The sequence below is a fragment of the Musca domestica genome, unplaced genomic scaffold, assembly GCF_030504385.1.
Source record: "Musca domestica strain aabys unplaced genomic scaffold, Musca_domestica.polishedcontigs.V.1.1 22, whole genome shotgun sequence".
Classification (NCBI taxonomy): Eukaryota; Metazoa; Arthropoda; class Insecta; order Diptera; family Muscidae; genus Musca; species Musca domestica.
Genome location: NW_026712262.1, coordinates 1,075,123 through 1,096,900, shown reverse-complemented (window position 1 = coordinate 1,096,900; position 21,778 = coordinate 1,075,123). Strand labels below are relative to the sequence as shown.

Here is a 21,778-nt window from a genome sequence, read left to right as displayed (position 1 = left end):
GTCGATCACCTCAAGCAAGCGTTTCGCCGGAAACGGGCCAAAATAGCGCAGAACAACATTCGGGCAGCGTGTGACTATTTCAATCAATAAAATTTTTTAAAAAAGTGAAAAAAATATGACGTTTGACTTTGTTGCAGTTTTTTTTATGTCTCCCTGTACAACAGTAACTTGACGGAGACTTTAAGATTTCTTCAAAAATTTTTAGTATTGAAAATTGACACTATTGCTCCACATTTTTATATACTTTCTCTCAAAATCATTATTTATATCCTTACACTTTTGTATACTTTATTAACACCTATTGTTCAATTTGACCTCAATTATTATTACCATACTGCAATTTATCATAAATATTTTCTTGCACAAATTCGTTTTCTCCCATAAATCTCCTGAACATATCCCGCCTTCACTAAGGCTATTGACAAGTTGTGAGTAAAGACTTTACAAAACCTCCATCCCTTCCATGTTCGGAGTCACAAATTGAATTTTGTCATATTTTATTGGAACGACCTTGCAACACAAAAATGCACACCACTTCGTGCGCCCCGGATGCCAGCCAACATTGCTCCATGAGAGGCAAGCCTCGATTAAAGTACGTACAGCAGCCGCATTGAGTTCGATTCGATTGTTCGTTCCATGAATATATCCTTGAACTTATTGCAATGATTTTCCTCTCAATTGATGCCATTCAGGCAGCCAGCCATTCAACCAACCAACTAACCAGTCAGCCAGCCAGCCAGACAGCCAACCAGCCAATAAATAGCATTATTCGATATTTGCTTATATTGAGATGGTGTATGTAAATAATTTCGTATTCAACAAATTCTATGTGTAAAAGGTAATTGAGAGAATAAAGGCATAAATTCGGAATTCGATTGGATAACGATGGAATGGATTTAAAGTTGTCAGGGAGAAATGTTAAATAACAATGTGAAGCAGAATAGTTTAAAATTTAAAAGTTAATTTCAAATAAATTGTTGGGTAAGAGATATGGTTGTGGTTATGGACATATATAACCTCGATATCTTTGTTCGGTAGTGGAACTATTGCTTTTAGGAAACGATAAAATAAATTTCTTCAATGGTTTACTCATTTTTCCTGAGATACTGAGTAAGATGAAAAAACTGCACCCATTTTCAGGCTGCTGTCATTTCTAAGCCACTCGTCCGACAGCTGTTAAAATTGTTCCAGTGACAGCTCATTATATTGTTTAAAAGCGTACAAAAGCATTTTGGTGAGGATTTTCCAGAAAAAAAGTTATCCGTGATGGAATTCAAGCGCGATAGTGTGATTTCTTTATATTTGGCTGGAAAACCACAAGGGGCTATCATTAGAGCACTCCAGCATTTAAATATGAATAAATCTTTTGTGTTTCGTACCATCGCTGGTAGCGTAGCTCGATGTCAAGGAAATCGACGGACGAAAACAGCAACATCAGCATGGTTCGAAAAGTAAAGAAGCGACTTGATCGGAAACCTCGCCGCAGTGGCCGAAAATGGCTCGTGAGTTGAACATATCGCAATATTCCATTCGGTAAATATTGAAAAATGAGCTCGGGGTAAAGCTATTGAAATTCTAAAAAAGTGCAAGAACTTACACCGGAACAGAAAGAAAATAGACTCAAAAGAGCTAAAGAGTTGCTTTGCTAGGCCGAAATTGGTGAACTTCCGAATTTGGTTTTCTCCGATGAGAAAACATTCGTTGTCCAGCAGTTTGTAAACAAACAAAATGATCGAATTTACTTGCCAAAGAGGTCAGCAGAAAATGTGTGTCTGTTGGACACCAGAACTCTATCGCCGGCCACGGTGATGGTGTGGGCAGCCATAACAGCCGATGGTCGCTCTCCGCTCGTATTAATCGACCATGGCATCAGAATAAATGCCGAATATTATTGCGAAAATATTTTGGAGGCTGTATTAAAGCTTTGGGCACGCAAACATTTTGGCCGCGGACTTTGGTCATTCCAACAGGACTCAGCACCATCGCATTCAGCACGCGCCACCGAAGAATGGTTACAAAATGAGGTTCCTCGCTTCATTTCCAGCGCACAATGGCCACCAAGATCTGCGGATACCAATCCCTTGGACTATTATGTCTGGAGTATTTTGGAAAGCAAGGTTGTCACTAGAAAATATCAAGGTGTCGATCACCTCAAGCAAACTCTTTGCCGGGAATGGGCCAAAATACCGCAGAGCAACATTCGGGCAGCGTGTGACGGTTTCATTGGCCGTTTGAAGGCCATATTTCGTGCCAAAATTTATTCTAAAATTTGAAGCTATTTCCGATATTTTTTGCTTTCATTCAATAAAATTTAAGAAAAATATGTAAAAATTATGGCGTTTGACATTGTTGCAGTCTTTTTGATCTCACCCTGTATATGGTTGTGGATATGTAACCTCAATATCGATAAAGAATCTTTAGACACCGGTAAAATAAATCACTGGAACGAGTTCAGAATTTTGCTTTCTTATTTTTCTGTGATATTATATCTTTGCTAAATTCCAAAGGTAGTTGAAATATTTGACGCCCGCAAAGATCCCCACCTACACAGATTTTAACAATTTTATAAGGAGTCTTGCCTTATAATTCGCGTTTTTTAAAGAATATTAGTAGATTCTGTTTTCTTATTTTTATGCGAATTGTTCATTCAACTAATGTATCTCTTTGCCCTCTTCATTTCAGGTAATGATGACATTCCGTTCATACAATTCATATTAATCCTATTATACAAATAAATGGCAAGTATGACAATCAACTATTAAAAATATATCACAAATTGCAGCCTTTGATGGTATTTATTAATTAATTGGATTAATTGCCATTCAGGATATGATATTATCTCATAACAAATTATAATATTGGTAGTATGTTAGAAATTATGGCCAGTATATTTTATGGCATTGTCTACATAATTAGGTAACTAATTTATTATGAGAAAATTCAAAAAAAAAAAAAAAAAAAAAACAGCTACATTTTTCGTATTTGAAGAACAATCCTCTAATGCCAGGAAAAAGAAATATAATAAGATGGCAATACCAAATTTAATATTAGAGTGTTTTAAAAACCCTTAGAACCTGGGTAGTTTTTTAAATCTGTATGTGCTGCTGCGGATGCTTTTAATACTATACAGAGACATATTTCGGTTCAAGAAGTCTTTCACACAATCTGATCTATATGTATTCTTAGTCCGTTGTAGCACTGCAAACAAGGTATTGGATGATGTAATAGTTGGCGAGACTGAGCTGAAATTTCAGTCCTACAAAGGCTCATATAATGTCGCTAATAATGACGAAAAAGTACACACTCCAAATCGCTGGCAATTGCTTGATGAAAGATAGGGTTTTTTGTTTTGATCTAACTGGTGTCGTAAAAGTTTTTAAGAGAAGAAAAATAAAGGAAAATAAATTAAAAAAAAAAAACTAGTTAAGAAGCAGTAATTAGGCAGTAAATTGAATACCATTTGGAACGAATTTGGAGATTAAAAAAGTAAGCAAGTAAAAATATTAAAATCTTAAAAATGCCGAATGTAGCTGTTATATTAGGGTCTATACGAAGACATGGACCTGCATAGGTAACTTTTGTCATAAGCCATTTCAATATTCAAATTCGAAACTTAAAAAAATCGGTGAATAAGGTAGCTAAACTCATCAAATATTGGAAGGTACTGTTATATGGGGGCTATTCGAAGACGTGGACCTGCACAGACAATTTGCTGTCTTACGCTGTAGTATCCATTTCGAACTTCAAATACAGAATTTGAAACAATTCCGGCGAATAATGTCGCTATAATCATCAAAATACGGAATATCGGGAGGTATCGTTATATGAGGGCTATACCAAAAGGTGGACCTAAATGGCCTATTTGCAATACCAAAAGTCCTGCAGACATAATATGCATTTGAGTAAAATTTTATCAATCTACTTCAATTCGTTCGGAAGCTAGAGTGATTTCCACAGATGAACAGATGGCGAACATTGCTAAAACGATGTAGAATTTTATGTTTTTATTTATAAAACAACAATAAAGCGATTAAGCCTGACCATTTTGCAACAACAAAATACTATGGTTTCCCCAACAAACAAGCCAACACTGTTTTACTGATCAAGAATATATATATACTTTGTGGGGTCAAAAATGTATATTTCGAGGTGTTACACGGAAAGACAAACTTCATATACCCTCCATACTATGGCGGAGGGTATAAAAATATAATCCGTATAAATTTTATAATACCAAATATAGAGAGTTAGCGTCATTTTGGGGTCCATATGAAGATGTTGACTCACATAGGCAATTTTCTTTCACAGGCTGTAGTACCTATTACGAAGTACAAATACGAAATTTGAAACAATTCCGGTGAACAGTGTCCGAATATAGGGAGGTAATGTTATATGGGGGCTATACTATGACTTGGAAATGCATATGCAATTATCTGTCATAGTCTGTAGTATCCATTAGGAACTTCAAATACGAAATTTGAAACAATACCGGTGAATAATGTCATAAATCCTCAAAATCACTAAAATAGCGAGTTACGTTTATATGGGGGCTGTATGAAGACCTAGACCTACATATGCAATTATCTGTCATAGACTGTAGTACCGAAATTTGAAACAATTCCGGTGAATAATGTCCCTAAAATCATCAAAATACAGAATATCAGGAGGTACCGGTATATACATATGCGAAGATCTGGACCTGCATAGTCAATTTTCCATCACAGACAGAAGTACCCATTACGAACCATCATTACGAAATTTGAAACGATTACGGTGAACAATGTCGCTAAAATAATCAAAATACCGAATATAGGGAGGGACAACTATATGGTAGCTATAATTAAATGTGGACCTATATTTTCAATACCAAATGTCCTGTAGACGAATCACACATTTGAGTAAAATTTTATCAGCCTACTTCAGTTCGTTCCGAAGGTAGAGTGATTTCCACAGACGGACAGTCATTGTTAAATCGAAATAGAATTTAATGCTGATCAAGAATATGTATACTTTATGAAGTCTAAAATCTATATTCGAGGTGTTTCAAATGGAATGACAACTATATAAATATAAATACAGGGTTAGATAAAAAAACTGCAACAAAGTCAAACGCCATAATTATTACATTTTTTATGAATTTTATTGAATGAAAGCAAAAATGTCGGAAATGGCATCAATTTTTAGAATAAGTTTAGATTGGCTTAAATTGGTCACCTTTGGCACTAATTATGGCCTTCAAACGGCCAATGAAACCGTCATACGCTGCCCGAATGTTGCTCTGCGGTATTTTGACCTATTTCCGACGAAGAGCTCGCTTAAGGTTATCGGCACTTTGGTATTTTTTAGGGCCAACCATGCTTTCCAAAATACTCCAGTCACAATAGTCCAACGGATTGGCTGAGTCCTGTTAGAATGTTCAAGGTCTGCGGCTTTAATACACCCTCGATAATATTCGGCCTTTATTCTGATACCACTGGTTACAGGAAAAGCTCAGTAGAGCATGAAATTTGAGGAAATTGTCCTCTCTACTTTCCTCTCCTCCAATTTTTATACCCACCACCTTGAAAAGGTTTAATTATTATTAATTTTGTCCTTCCGTTTGTAACGTCGCTAAATACTCGTCGTAGTTCCATAAAGTATATACAGGCTGAGATAAAACAAGTAAGCAAAGGCTACAGTCGAGCGGGGCCGACCGTTGAATACCCTACAACACTATAATAAATGATAGAGTTTATATAGGCCAGATACTCGAAAGAATTTCACAAGATATTGTGACAAATTATAAAAGAAAACCATCAGGTTTCGTTCTCTAATTTTCGAATAATAGAAACTTTAACTAATTTGCTCATTTCCAATTTATAGGTAGATGTTGCACGTAAATGGTCTTTCTAGATCTGGGACCAATATTACCCAAAGACCTATAATCTCTCAGAAGTGGCAAAAGATTAACATTTATTATTGGTTTTTGACTGAAACGCATCTATATGAGATACAGACATTTGACTATATTCTTCAACGAAATCAGCCTTAACGAAATAGTCAGAAGTGCATCTTTCCTGTATTTGTGAATTCTCCAAAAAGACACTGGAATGGATATTTTCGTATTTTGTCTACAAAAGTTGGCAAACTATTTCACACATTGAATATTTTTGAATGGCCATCCAAAACTATTTGGCTTTTGCAATGCCCGGTAATCTATGCGATTTTATAGACGTTGTTTCTTTCCTGCCAATAGGCTATTCTGAATTAATGAGAACTGTCGAAATCAGTTCAGCCGTTCTCGACATATAAGAGATCTTTTAAGTATATCTTCTTTGATAGACATATATATCGCACATATTTTGTTATATATCCGATTTGATGGATGTTAACATCAATGTAAAGATCAGAAGTAACCTTGTCATGGCTTTGTGATTTCCCTGGGATTTAAAATATTCGCGGTTTAATGAAAAATTTTGAATTTTTTCAACACAAAAGATATGGTCTATTTTACCCGCTAAATATTATACGATGACCACCCAAATTGGTAGGCTTCTTCCCCGCCCTAAACTCTAGCTACAAGCGAAATTCCGCGTCGGTTGGTCTATAATTGCGACCTGTAGAGCAACTGCAAAATCAGAAATTTTGGTCTATTTCAACCCCTAAATATTATGTGATCATCTCCAAAAGAAATAGGGTTCTATTCTGACCTTAACCCCACCTATATTCTAAATTTCGTGAAGATCGGGCCATAATTGCGACCTGTAGCGTGATTACAAATTAACATGGACAGACGGACAGACGGACGGACGGACATACATAGCTAGATCGACTCAGCTCGGCGAGCTAGGAAGATCCATATATACTTTCCTATATGGGAAACCAATATTTCGAGGTGTTACATAAATTCTGGCCCAATCAAACTTATAATACCCCCAACACATAGTGTTGTAGGGTATAAAAACTGCAACAAAGTCAAACGCCAAAATTATTACATTTTTTATAGATTTTATTGAATAAAAAAAAAAAATATATATCGGAAATATCATCAAATTTTAGAATAAGTTTAGATTGGTTTCAATTGGTCACCTTTGGCACGAATTATGACCTTCAAACGGTCAATGAAACCGTCACACGCTAACCGAATTTTGCTCTGCGGTATTTTGACCTATTACCGGCGAAGTGCTTCCTTGAGGTGATCGACACTTTTGTATTTTTTAGTGCCAATCTTGCTTTCCAAAATACTCCAGACACAATAGTCCAACGGATTGGTATCCGGAGATTCTAGTGGCCATTGTGCGCTGGAAATGAAGTGAGGAACGTCATTTTCGAACCATTCTTGGGTGGCGCGTGCTGAATGCGATGGTGCTGAGTCCTGTTGGAATGTCCAATGTCTGCGGCCAAAATGTTGGCGTGCCCAGAGCTTGAATACACCCTCCAGAATGTTTTCGCGATAATATTCGGCATTTATTCTGATGCCACGGTCGATTAATACGAGGGGAGAGCGATCATCGGCTGTTATGGCGGCCCACACCATCACCATGGCCGGCGCTGAGTTCTGACGGCCAACCGAAAGTGCACATTTTCAGCTGACCTCTTTGGCAATTAAATACGATCCTTTTCTTTGTTTAAAAACTGCTGGAAAAAAACATTAATCGGAGAAAAAAAAATTCGGCAGTTCACCACTTTCGGCCAAGCGGAACAACTCTTTAGCTCTTTGAGTCTATTTTTTTTTTTCTGTTGCGGTGTATGTTGTTGCAATGCCCGTGAAGATAAATTTTAAAATATAAATGCAATGTGTTGGTGCGCAAGGGGTTAATTGAAAAATAATTTTTTTTAATATTAATGATTTTTACCATTTTTTTTGGATAAATCAACGTATTTTTAAATTAATTTAAATTAAATTAATTAATTAAATTAATTTAACAGGAAAATGACACAATTTCCTGACGAGGACGAATAACCAGAGTGATGTTGGCGGTAGGGAAACTGCATGGAAAATGCTGAATTGCACAAAAACTATGCTATGCTATAATTTTTTTTATCAATATACCGAATATCAGGAGGAAACGTTATATGAGGGCTATGCCAAAACGTGGACCGATATATTTCATTTTCAATACCAACCATCCTAGACACAATGCAAACTACCGTGCAAAAGTTTAAAGCTCTAGGTCAAATAATAATATGAGCTCTGTTGTGATTTCAGCAGACATACAGACGAACATCATTAAATCGACTTAGAATGTTATGCTGATAATATACCCTTCTCTCCAAGGTGGATGGTATAAAAATTCTTCGAGAAATGCGGATAAACTCAGTAAAGTACCTATTATCGGTAGATATCGTTATATGAAGCCTATACGTCAAATTAGACTTACATACCAATTTACGAATTTCAAATACTAAGTTCGAAAAATTATATATAAATGGAGGAAATACCGAATATCGGGACCTACTTTACAAACATGAAAAAATGTTTTTTTTTCCGAAATTGCTAAAAAAATGTCGTTGAAAATGTGGCTATATTTCCACAATTTGTCTTTAATGAACTGAATACTTGGTAAGGATTTTTTCTAGTCCATTTTCCACACTAAAATTTCGATGGACCTAAAATAAAATTCAGTAAAATTGTACTAAACCTCACAGACGGACGGGCATCGCTAATCGATATATAATTGACTGCTAAACGAAAATACCCGTACTTTTTAGGGTCTTAAAAAATTGATTATTTCGGGGCGTTACAAACTGAATGACATGATTAATATACCCTTCATAGTAACATACCTCCTGATAATTAAATATAGGAATGGTCACAGACTGGGATCCATTGGCGTTTTTTATATTTTTCATTTTATTTTAAACTAGCTGTCCCGGTCCGCGTTGCCGGCCCGTAGTTTTTGTCTATTATGCATATTTGTCAAAGCATAATTATTCACAGATATGACTGATATAAGTGTTCATGTACTGATCGATTAAAAGTGTTTTAAAATACCTGTACCCATATTTAAGCCGTGGGCTTCAATTCAAATTACAAATTCATTAAAAAGTATATATCAATCTTATCCCCTGTAAGGGATCAAATTAATTTTTAGTATGGTAAAAATCGTAGCCAAATTTTCCAGTCAAATGAGCAGTAATTTCGAATTTACTGTATTTTGTACACCTCATAATTGAGGGCTGAATGATTTAAGAATAGCCAAAGTTAATTACTTTTTTAAACCCATTAGCACCATAGATTGTGCATTAGAGTCCTCATAAGTCCCCCTAACCATGTCGGTCTGTTTGTCCGCCAAAAGGTGGACTTGAGGGAGTAGAATGACGATTCAACAACTATTCGGTCCTGTGCAACTTTCTTATATTTGTAACTTGTTCATGTTTTCACAATTTATTTCATATAGATGTACATCCCAAATCTACGTTTCCAACCAATATTCTCTTGGGGGTTACAAATTCAATAGAATACAAATTTTCTTTTCTATGTGGCAATTATCTGTATGATGGTTCCCTACCCCAGGGTAGCATAAATAAAATTTTTTAACCAAATCAATTGATGAATGTGGTCAAGACCAATATGGGTCCTACTCTGAAAATTTCAAATTTTATGCGAAGAGGTTCTCCACCCCCTTAGAAACAATGATGCCAAAAAATTAAAATTGTGGCCAAGACCCCAGAAATAGCTTAAATCATATGATGGTTATATAAATATGAAATCAATCCGTGAGTTATGATCGGTATCATGACCTGCAAAAACGATTTAAGGTATCTTGAATGTTTGGGAAGAATTTCTGGAAGGATATAAATCTTTTTCTAACTAAAAGTCCCATTCGCTCTACTATTTTCTACCCACATATTTGGTATTTTACTGATTGTACTCCCAAAGAATTTTGAATTTTCAGCTCTCATTGGACGGATTATTATCACATGAAAGAAGTAGGTCCACGCTTTGAAATAAGCCCCATTAGGCTTTTTCGGTAATTTTTGTTTGTTTAAATGTGTTCGCATCTTCCAGCTGAACCACGATGTCGACCCTGGAGTTGAAAGGTAGATGCCAGTTAACATCGTATTTCGCACTTATTTCATTTTTTTGGTGAAAAATTCTATATAGTGAAGAATTATTCTTTATTTTGTTCACAAAAAATCCACTGAATTCAATATGATAATACAAATTGAAAAAAAAATTGACAAAAGAAGAATAACAAATTGAAAAAATCTTCAACTTGCTCGCTGATTTTTTACAGCAAATGTTTAAAAGTCCTTACAAATTTTGTAAATACTATTATTTTAAAATTTGATTCCATTGAAATTTTTGACGATTTTTTCCCGATTTCAGAGTTTTTGCAATGAGATTTGTTTTTCGTGATTTTTTAGCGATTTTAAAAAAGTAATTATCTTTTAACTTTGGTTTGACCGCGTTAAATTATTTCGATATTCCGTTTCGCCACCTCATAATTCGATACTACACTTCCATGTAACCCGCCATCAATTTCAATTCTCAAGAAATCAAATCAATTAAATAAATTGGTATTAATATTCGAATTCAATAATAAAATATAAAAAACACTACAAATGTACATTAGAAAAAAGTAAGTCAAAATGGAAAAAAATCATGCAAAATAAAACATTACTATTGTACATTTCAAAAGTCAAAATGAAAATGTTAATATATCACATTTTTATGCGATTTTTTTGGATATTATCCTTTTCGGACAGGAGACAATTCCGAATTTGTATGAATCGTTAAAATCAGTTCAGCGGTTCTTAAGTTATAAGCGTAGTAACTAACACAACTTTCTTTTATATATATAGATAAATATTTATTTCCCCTTTCCTACTCCGTATATTTCCCTTCTTCAAAGAGACTCCATTCAGCTGTACAAAGAGAGAGAGAGAGAGAGAGACCCCATTCTACCTCATTTCTCTGCAATAAACAGCAATTGACGACAACAAAAATTGACGATATGGTTTTTGACAAATTACGCAATAAACATTGACATTTGAGTGGCGGGTAATGTTTATCAGGGGGCCATGAACATGAGCTCTGCGAACCCTGCGTAGTAAAGTTCGCCGCAACCGATACAAAGTATTTTACCTTTGAACATTTATTTGAAGCTTTGCCACATTTTACAAACGACAACGACACAGATGTGTTTGTAAAGTGCTAGTGGAGTGGTGGTGATGATGGTGATGGTCGTTCTATGAGGACATGTATGTAGATGATGTTTGGTAAAGCCTTACTTTGTTCATTGCGGATGTTGCGTTGCGTAGATGAAGGTAATGTAAACACAAATAGAAAACGAAAAAAAAGAAAACAAGAAAACGTCACAAGTTTTGGTTCGAGTGCTCTTCGTCATCAAATCCACAGAAATAGAATCGATTGTCGACGTTGGCTAAGCCTCGAAGGCAAGCACTACTTTCCAGTTAACGGCATTGAAGGTAGAAAAGTAAACAACGTTTATGGTTTTAATCAATTCGCACTATTTAAGCCATATCCTGATTGCGTATTCTTGTTTACAGTTAATGACACTTGGCGAAAAAATAGGAGAACCACAATGTGATATCCTCTGCAATGCTTCTGTGATATTTCTAGAAAAGTTGGCCTAATGACATTTGGTTATTTTATTTTCGGATTTTGTGGGCGACAAAGTCATTTACTATTCTATTTTAATTTTGCATGTGTGTGTTAACAAGTGTATGTATGGGGATCTTTCACTACAATGATTTTTATAGATACAATTCGGGGTTTTGCGATGATTTCTATTTAAAAACCAGTTAAGAAAGTCTTAAAGTCGGTCGGGGCCACTTTATGATACACTACACCACTTTGCTAATTTAGTAGAGCTCCGCATAACAATTAAAAGTTTTTATGAGAGAATTCAATCATACACGCTTTGATTATAATTATAATTTAAAGTTCGAAGGACTAAATATGCGGAAGCATTTGTATCTTTTGAATTCGGACTTGTATTGCCCATTTGGTGTAAAATTAATTTGAAATCGGATAAATATATATATAGGAGTTATATCCAAATCAGGAGTTATATCGATAAAATTTGGCAAAGATATTTCTGAGCTATAGTTGATATATTTCCCCAAATATTCTTCTTAAGGAGTGCATATTACGGCTGTGGGTAACAAATATAACAAATGGGAGCTAAATCTATATCTGAACCGATGTTCGCCAAATTTGACATACTAGCTTCTAGACTCAATTCGGTCGTAAGTGCCAAATTCCATCTCATTTGGACAAATATTAGACGTTTGGTGCACCATAAAGTGTAAATCGGACGAAGTTATATATGGGAGATATATCCAAATCTGAACCGATCTCAATAAAATTTAGCAAATGTATTTCTGAGCTGCATTTGATATATTTCCCCAAATATTGTTGTTACAGAGTGTATATTACGGCTGCGGAGGACAAAAATAACAAATCGGATGAACAATATATATGGGAGCTATAGCTATATCTGAACCGATTTCCATCAAATTTGGCATACTTATTTTCAGGTCTAATCTGATCGTACGTGCAACATTCCATACTATTCGGACTGACATTACACGTTTCGTGCACAATAAAAGGCAAATCGGACGAAGATATATATGGGAGCTATATCTAATTTTTTACAGATTATCTCCAATTTCAATAGGGTTCGTCCTTGGGCCAAACAAATGATTTGTGCATAATTTTATTTCAATCGAATAATAAATGCGACCTGCATTTTTTTCATAAGAATACATGGACAGACGGACTGACATGCATAAATCAACTCAGAAAGTGATTCTATGAAGATCCTCAAAAGTAACTATGGGTCTATCTCGTTTCCTTTTGCCTGTTACAAACAAATGCACAAAGACATAATTCCCCTACACCTATGCGGTGTAGGGTATAAAAAAGGATAAATTCCTAACAAACAATCATATATCTTATTGTAAGGGAAGGAACTATCCGATTTCGTTGAAACTTTTCCAGTCTTAAGTTATGAAGTGTAAAAAGTTGGTCAAACTCCCCTCTCAAAGAATTGAACTTTTGAATACTCATTCAATTTACTGCGAAGAGTTTTTTACGTACTGAGAAATCGAGTTAAGGCCGATTGAAAATAACTAAGACCGGGGGTACAGAGTGAGAAAATACAAGTAAAAAAACATTAAGTTCGGCCGGGCCAAACTTTTAATACCCTTCACCTTAGGGTAAAGGAAACATTAGAAGAAATGTGGCAAAAACCATTAAAATGCCGAATATCGGGAGGTGCCGTTGTATGGGGGCTATACCAAATCGTGGACCTACACATGCAATGTTTTGCCACACGTACAGAGACCCGGTATGACCTACAAATACCAATTTTCAAACAAGTCAGTGAAAAAATGTGGCATAAATCATCAAAATACCGAATATTGGGAGGTACCGTTATATGGGGACTATACCAGAACGTGGACCGATATATCTCATTTTCAATACCAACCATCCTAGACACAATACAAATTGTTCTGTTAAATTTTGGCGCTCTACGTCAAATAATGTGGGCTGTATCGTGATTTCAACAGACGGACAGACAGACGGACATCGTTAAATCGACTTAGAATTTTATGCTGATTATGAATATATAAACTTTATGGGGTCTACGACGAATATTTAAGGATGTTACAAACGGAATGACAAAGTTAATATACCCTCCTTTCCAAGGTGGAGGGTACAAAAACTGCAACAAATTCAAACGCCATAATATATACATTTTTTTAATTTTGTTGAATGAAAAAAGAAATGTCGGAAATAGCATCAATTTTTAGAAAAAGTATAGATTTGTTCCAATTGGTCACCTTGGGCACGAATTATAGACTTTAAACGGTTAATAAACGCTCACACGCTGCCCAAATGTTGCTCTGCGGTATTCATGCCCATTCCCGGCAAAGCTCTAGCTTCAGGTGATCGACACTTTGGTATTTTTTAGTGCCAACCTTGCTTTCCAAAATACTCCAGACACAATAGTCCTACGGATTAGTATCCGGAGATTTTGGTGGCCATTGTGCGCTGGAAATGAAGCGAGGAACCTCATTTTGTAACCATTCTTAGGTGGCGCGTGCTGAGTGCGTTGGTGCTGAGTCCTGTTGGAATCTCCAAGGTCTGCGGCCAAAATGTTTGCGTGCCCAAGGCTTTCATACACCCTCCAGAATATTTTCGCGAAAATATTCGGAATTTATTCTGATGCCACAGTCGATTAATAGGAGCGCAGAGTGGCCATCGAGTGCTATGGCGACTCACACCATCACTATGGCCGGTTCTTGAGTTCTGGTGGCCAACCGAAGGTGCACATTTTCAGTTGACCTCTTTATCAAATAACACGATTAATTTGTTTGTTTACAAACTACTGCCAAATTCGGCAGTTCATCACTTTCGGCCAAGCAAAACTACACTTTAGCTCTTTTGAGTCTATTTTCTTTCAGTTGAAGTGTAAGTTCTTGCACTTTTTGAAATTTTAATGGCTTCAGCCCGAACTCATTTTTTAATGTTTGCCGAGTGAAATATTGCGATATGTTCAACTCACGAGCCACTTTTTCGGCCACTGCGACGCGGGTTTCGATCAAGTCGCTCTTTACTTTTCGAACCATTTCTGTTGATGTTGCTGTTTTCTGCTTTAACGATATTCACTTGTGGTTTTTCAGCCAAATATAAATAAATCACACTATCACGCTTGAATTATATATATTGGCCTCCCTGTATGTATGACCAAGCCATCCATAACCCAGACTCCCTGTTGAACGTACGTTACGATACGAGAAAATTTTTAAGGAGGCACATTTACGAACTCAACGTGCCTACTGACAAAATATACACGTGTGCAAAATTATATGTCATGCGGCTACAGTGGTTCATAAAAAAGGGTTTAAGATCCTAGGTCTCTTTGAACCAAATCCGTTTCAGGACATTTGGAGTCAATCTAGCGATGTCCGTCCATCCGTCTGTCAGACACGATAACTCTTGAAGGGAATATCCGATTTGATCCAAACTTGGTACATCGTAATATTATTGCTAAACTTAGATCGAGTTCGAGGGTGGGAAATATCGATCAACTCCTTCTGATATCGCAACAGCAAAGGGTCAAAATTTTCATAGAGAATAATTGACAGTATAGAACAAGATGAGATAACAATTTGTGCAAACTTTGCAAATCCCAATATTTGTATCAGTGCTATATCAGGTGCAAAAGCGCGCTAATATCGGCCCACTCCATCAAGTACCTCCCCCACAGAGGGTCAACATTTTAAAACTGTAACTCTCATAAAATACGAAATAAGCATTCGATTCTCCTCGAATTTCACACATCCTAATATTTTTATTAACGTACGATCTGGATTGAAGGTGGTAGATATCGATGTACTCATCCTTTTACCTCCCCCACAAAGGGGTCAGCATTTTTAATAACCATTAAGTTCATAAAACGAAAGAAAAGCATCTGATTCCATTTAATCCCACCAACTGATTTGATTTGAAAGTTCTAGCCGTATCCCTTCACCTAACACCAAAATTATAACTTTTTAGTACTTTTCGTATAAATATAGGACGTATTCCGAAACCACCGTCAAATATCAAAAACATCAATCATCAGTAATCTAAATATTATATTTGAGAATTTTATCTCTATCCCATTCTGTACTTTTCATACTATTATAGTACATTTTTCCGAAACCATTTCCATATGTCCAATCTACACATGAACAGCTATACTAAATTGTTACAAATATAATACTATTTAGTACTTTTCATACACTTGTAATAAATAAATTGTAATATAATTGTAATAAACATCTGTACTATATTTCCAAAAGCCACCCCACATCTCAATTCCAGATACCTAGAGAGACCTCAACATCAAATTTCAGGATTCCAACCCACATTCCTTTCACCCATTACCCAATTTAGTACGATTGAAATTGTTTGTACAAATATGGAACGCATTTCCAAAACAGCCGTAAAATTTCAAAAACAGACACCCTCAGTAATCTAAATATAAAATTACGGAATTTCATCACTACCATATGTCCAGGTGGCAGATGAACAGCGACCCTAACATTCCAGATTTCAAGCACGATCTGTTAACCCAATACTAAATTACAAAAAATATAATACTATTTAGAACTTTTCGTACAATTATAGTACACATTTCCAAAATCACTTCTTTACCACAAAACTCCAATACAATATATGAAAATTCTAGCTTCACAAATTCACCCAAAACGAAACTGTTCCCAATTGAATACCATTTATTACAGTTCATATACTAAGCACGCATTTCCAAAACCACCTTCAGATATCAAACACATTTTCCAACCTTGATACTCACACCAAATTTCAAGGTTTAAGCTCTTTCCCTTCATATAATACCAAATGGTGCCATATTAGAAGTTTTGTACATTTTTAGAGGTTTTCACAACTTTAAAGTTCGAATTTCCAAAAACCCTATGGTACATCTATCCTGCAGTCCATCAGTGACTCTCATTCCAAATTTCAAACTTCTAGCACATAGTAGCTCAGGAGAGAACAATGGAAAATATTGGGCCACTGTTTCTCGCACCACTTTAAAAAGGGGGTCGCCATTTGCAACACTATGTGTGGGAGGTATTATAAGTTTGATTGCGCCAAAAATTATGTAATACGATATAATGGTTTCCGACATGGGAAACTATATATGGATCTTCCTACCTCGCCGAGCTGAGCCGATCTAGCTATGTATGTCCGTCCGTTTGTCCATGTGCCCATGTTAATTTGCAATCCGAAATTGAAAATGTAGGTGGGGTAAGGGTCAGAATAGGACCCTATTATTTTGATAATCGGACAATATTTAAGCGTTGAAACGGACCAACATTTAATGATAATATCTGGTCAGTACTTTATGATATGATTTCAAAAGCGAAATCTTCCAGAATGGATTTGGACATAAGGAGCCTTCTAACATATTGTTGAGGCTTAGAAACCAGAGAGAGAGAGAGAGGTATAGACCTCTAAAATACTTGAGGAAGTGTTCTTTTAGAGCTTTGTTTTCCATTGCTCTAAAGCAAACCACTGATGATGCTGTAAATTTTTCAATAGAACCTGACACACCATCGGGTTTTATTCCCTTCTTATGTGGCTTGTCGCAGTATTGTTGTTTTATGATAGCGCTGTAATTTTGTTGATCCTCTGTTGCCATAGTAAAATTGCATCAACATCATCGTTCCTGCATTTGTGATGAGCTTGGCTGTAGGGAGTCGCATAGTTTACGGTTGGGTTGTGCTCTGAGTAGTAAATTGTGAAAATGAATGGCGAAAAAATAACAGCCAATGTGAAACGTCAACATAAAACAAACGAAAATGTGCAACATTAAATGGCTTTCATTTGTTGTTGTAGTGGTTGTTTTTTGTTCGTGCTGCTACCACTTTTCCACCATCCATCTGAGAATTGTTTACTGTTGTCGACGAAACGACAATTGTTGCAGCAACTAGTCCCTTCACAGTTATTCGCAAGGAATTAACGGAACGTCAGCGAATTTTTAGCCGTTTATTGCATTTTAGTTAATTGGAGCGTAAAGAGTTTTTGGCTTTGATTTCAGTTGGGCGCCACAGAGCGAAAGAGAGAGAGAGAGAGGGATGCAACAGAGGATGACGCTAATGAAGACTTTCACAACTGCCGGGGAAAATCACCCATTGACTACAGCTGAGTTCTGATAATGGGCTCATCATGCATTTCTGACACACACACACACAACAACAACGGCGAAGATAAAGCTAATTTTGCTGAAATGCATGTATTGTGGTTGTTGTATCGGTGAGTAAAAATCAGGAAAAAAAGTGAATGCAGGCAACCAGTTTAAACACATATTCATTCCCCCCTTTATGCGGTTATAATACGACGAAACGAAAGAAGTGCCATCAATAGATGTGGATTTTTAATCTCCTCTGTTGTGTAACCACACATTCATCTTGGCATTGTAATATAACCACATCGCACAGCTTGGCGGAATGATATACGGGCGGGGGGGCAATTTCAGGCTTAAGCCATATATGAAATGGCAATAATGTATGGAGTCGATGCAATGGAGAGAAGTAGCAATAAAGAAAGAGAGAGAGAGAGAGAGAGAGAGAGAGAGAGAGAGAGAGAGAGAAAGCAGCAAGAGGAAAACATTAACTTGGGAAGAAGAGAAATGGGCTTATTTTTGGTAAAAAAAAGGGTTTTTATATTCAACGATATAATCGGGTTTTTGATGAGAAATATCACACGTTTATAACATTCGGCGCTGCGTTAATAGGGAAATAAAAAAAAAAAAACTACAGAAACCCCCATTTTACCAGGAGGCCGTTACTTTCAGGACCAATTAATTTATGCAGTTTTCTCAAAAATGTAGTGTCAAAATTCGAGCACTCCTGCAGGATGACATTTGTATACCCTCCAGCATTTTTTTTAGGGTATATTAACTTTGTCATTCCGTTCGTAACTCCTCGGAATATTTATAATAGACCCTACAAAGTATATATATATTCTGGATCAGCGTAAAATTCTAAGACGATCTAGCGATGTCCGTCTCTCTGTCTGCCTGTCCGTCTATCTGTTGTAATCACGATATCTTTCGAACGAATTGAGATAGAAGGCCAACATTTTGCATACATGCATAGGTTACCAGTAGGTAGGTTAAGTTCGTAAATGGGACATGCCGGTCCACGTTTTCGCATAGCCCACATACAACGGTACCTCCCGATATTCGGTATTTTCATGATTTTAGCAACATTATTCACCAGAATTGTTTCAAATTTCACATTTAAAGTTCGTAATGGGTATTAAAGCCTATGACGAAAATTTTTGTATGCGGGACCACGTCTTCGTATAGCCCCATATAACGGAACCACCCGATATTCGATATTTTCATGATTTCAGCATGATGATTTACCGGAATTATTTCAAATTTCGTATTTAAAGTTCGTAATGGATACTACAGCCTATGACAAACATTTTTGTTTGCAGGTCCACGTCCTCGTATAGCCCCCATATAACGGTAGCACCCTATATTCGGTATTTTGATGATTTCAGCAACATTAATCACCGGAATCGTTTCAAATTTCGTATTGGGAGATGCTACGGGAAAAAATTTCGTCTTCGTATAGCCCCTATATAACGGTACCTCCCGATATTCGGTATTTTCATGATTTTAGCGACATTATTTACCGGAATTATTTCCAATTTCGTATTTGACGTTCGTAATGGCTGATACAGCCTATGAAAAAAAAATCGTATGTAGGTTCACGTCTTCGTATAGCCCCCATATAACGGGGCATCCCGTTATTCGGTTTTTTGATGACTTTAGCGACATTGTTCACCGGAATTGTACCTTGGAGCTAGGGACGTATGTAAACAGAAAAAAAGATAGCAAAAAATTATTTTTTCATATAGAATATGCGAGAAATAACAGAAAAGTATTCATAAATGAGGGGACCGGGCCCAAGTGCCCCCGCTTTGAGTACATCTATAATATGGAGGCTATATTAAATTTGTAACTCAGTCATATGACTACAGAGGGCATATATCATTTGGAATGGCTAAAATGTGCCTCATCGAAATAACGGTTTTATAACCGAGATCTCTTTGGACCAAATCTGTTTTGTGACATTTGGAGTCGATCTAGCGATGTCCGTCCGTCTGTCTGTCTGGCTGATGCGCACGACAACTCTCGATGGAAGTATCCGATTTGGTCCAAACTTCGTACATCGTAATATTATTGTCCAACTTAGATCGAGTTCGAAGATGGGTAATATAGGTCCACTCCTTCTGGTAACTCCCCCGCAAAAGGTCAAAATCTTAAAAGGAAATATTTGACTGGACAGAAAGAGAAATGATTATCCGATTTTGCTCCAATTTTGCATATCCTAAATTTTCCATCAGTGCAAAGTCCACTCCATCAAGTACCTCCCCCACAAAGGGTCAAAATTTTGAATAATCACAACTCTTATAAAATGTGAAATGAGAGCTCGATTGTCTTCAAATTTCGCACACCACAATAATTTTATTAAACCAAGATCTGGTTCGAAGATTGTAAGTATCGGTCCACCCCTTCCGGTACTTCCCCCAGAAAGATTCAGCCTTTTGAAAAACTATAAAACTCATAAAACGCTAAATGAATAGCCGATTCTCTTCATATCTCATATATCCCAATATTTATATCAACACATAATCAGGCGTGAAGATGAAATATATCAAACCACCCCTTGTCGGTCAAACGGGCTAAAGTTTAAATTATTTTATTCCTTATAATATTTCTACTAACATCAGACCTGGTGTGAAGATGAAATATATCAGATCCCTTTTTCTGGTACCTCCCCCATAACGGGTCAACATTTTGAATACCTTTAAAGCTCATAAAACGTGAAATGAGCATCCGATTACATTCAAACTTGGCACATCCATATTTGCTTACACAAGACCTGGCGTGAAGATGGAATTTACCGGGTCACTCCTTGTCGTACCTCCTCCACAAAGGTTCAAAATGTTCAATAAACAACACGTTTATATCGCATTTAGCATCCCATTCCCTTCAAATTTCACACATCCCAATATTTCTACTAGATGATAGATATCGGCCCACCCCTACTGGTATATCTCCCACAAAGGGTTACAATTTTCAATTCTTAAATCTCCTATAATTTGCAAAGAAGTCGGCGATTCTTTTAAAACTTGGTAACTTGAGAGCAGATGTGAATACAGAATTTATCGACTCACTCCTTCGAATTTATATTTTGATCAATTATTCGCATAAGCTTGGAAATAAATTTTAGATGCTGATACCTGTATTTTTTTTATACCCTCCACCATAGTAAGGAGGGGTATATTAAGTTTGTCAAAATATACAGGGTGAGATGAAAAAACTGCAATCAACTTCAGACTGACTTCATTTCCAAGCCACTCGTCCGACAGGTGTTAAAATTATTCCAGTGATAGCTCATTATATTGTTTACAAGGGGAGAAAAGCTTTTTGGAGAGATTTTTTTAGAAAAAAAGTTATTCGTGATGGAAATTAAGGGTGATAGTGTGATTTCTTGATATTTGGCTGAAAAACCATAAGTGGTTATCGTTAGAGCACCCCAGCATTTAAATGTGAATAAATCTTTTGTGTCTCGTACCAACGCTCGTTACCTTGATACTGGTAGCGTAGCCCGATGTCAAGCAAGTGGACGAAATAAAACAGCAACATCAACACAAATGGTTTGAAAAGTAAAGAAGCGACTTGATCGAAACCAGCGTCGCCTTGGCCGAAAAATGGCTAGTGAGCTGAACATATCGCAATATTCCATTCGGCAAATATTGAAAAATGAGCTCAGGGTAAAGCCATTGAAATTCCAAAAAGTGAAAGAACTTCAACCGCAACAGAAGGAAAATAGACTAAAAAGAGCTAAAGAGTGACTTCGCTTGGCCGAAAGTGGTGAACTGCCGAATCTGGTTTTCTCCGATGAAAAAACATTCGTTGTCCAGCATTTTGTAAACAAACAAAATGAACGTGTTTACTTCCCAAAGAGGTCAGCTGAAAATGTGCACCTTCGGTTGGCCACCAGAACTCAAGCGTCGGCATATGGTGATGGTGTGGGTCGCCGTAGCAGTCGATGGTCTCTCTCCGCTCGTATCAATCGACCGTGGCATCAGAATAAATGTCGAATGTTATCGCAAAAATATTCTGGAGGCTGTATTAAAGCTTTGGGCACGCAAATATTTTGGCAGCAGACCTTGGACATTCCAACAGGACTCAGGACCATCGCACTCAGCACGCGCCACCCAAGAATGGTT

The 21,778-nt window shown here is 36.5% G+C and overlaps 1 protein-coding gene across 3 annotated transcripts in view; it reads left to right on the top strand.

Moving 5' to 3' along the window:
* LOC101899342 (probable serine/threonine-protein kinase DDB_G0282963) overlaps positions 1–21,778 on the top strand; it is a 548,840-nt gene that overhangs the window by 150,172 nt on the left and 376,890 nt on the right. The window lies entirely within an intron of this gene.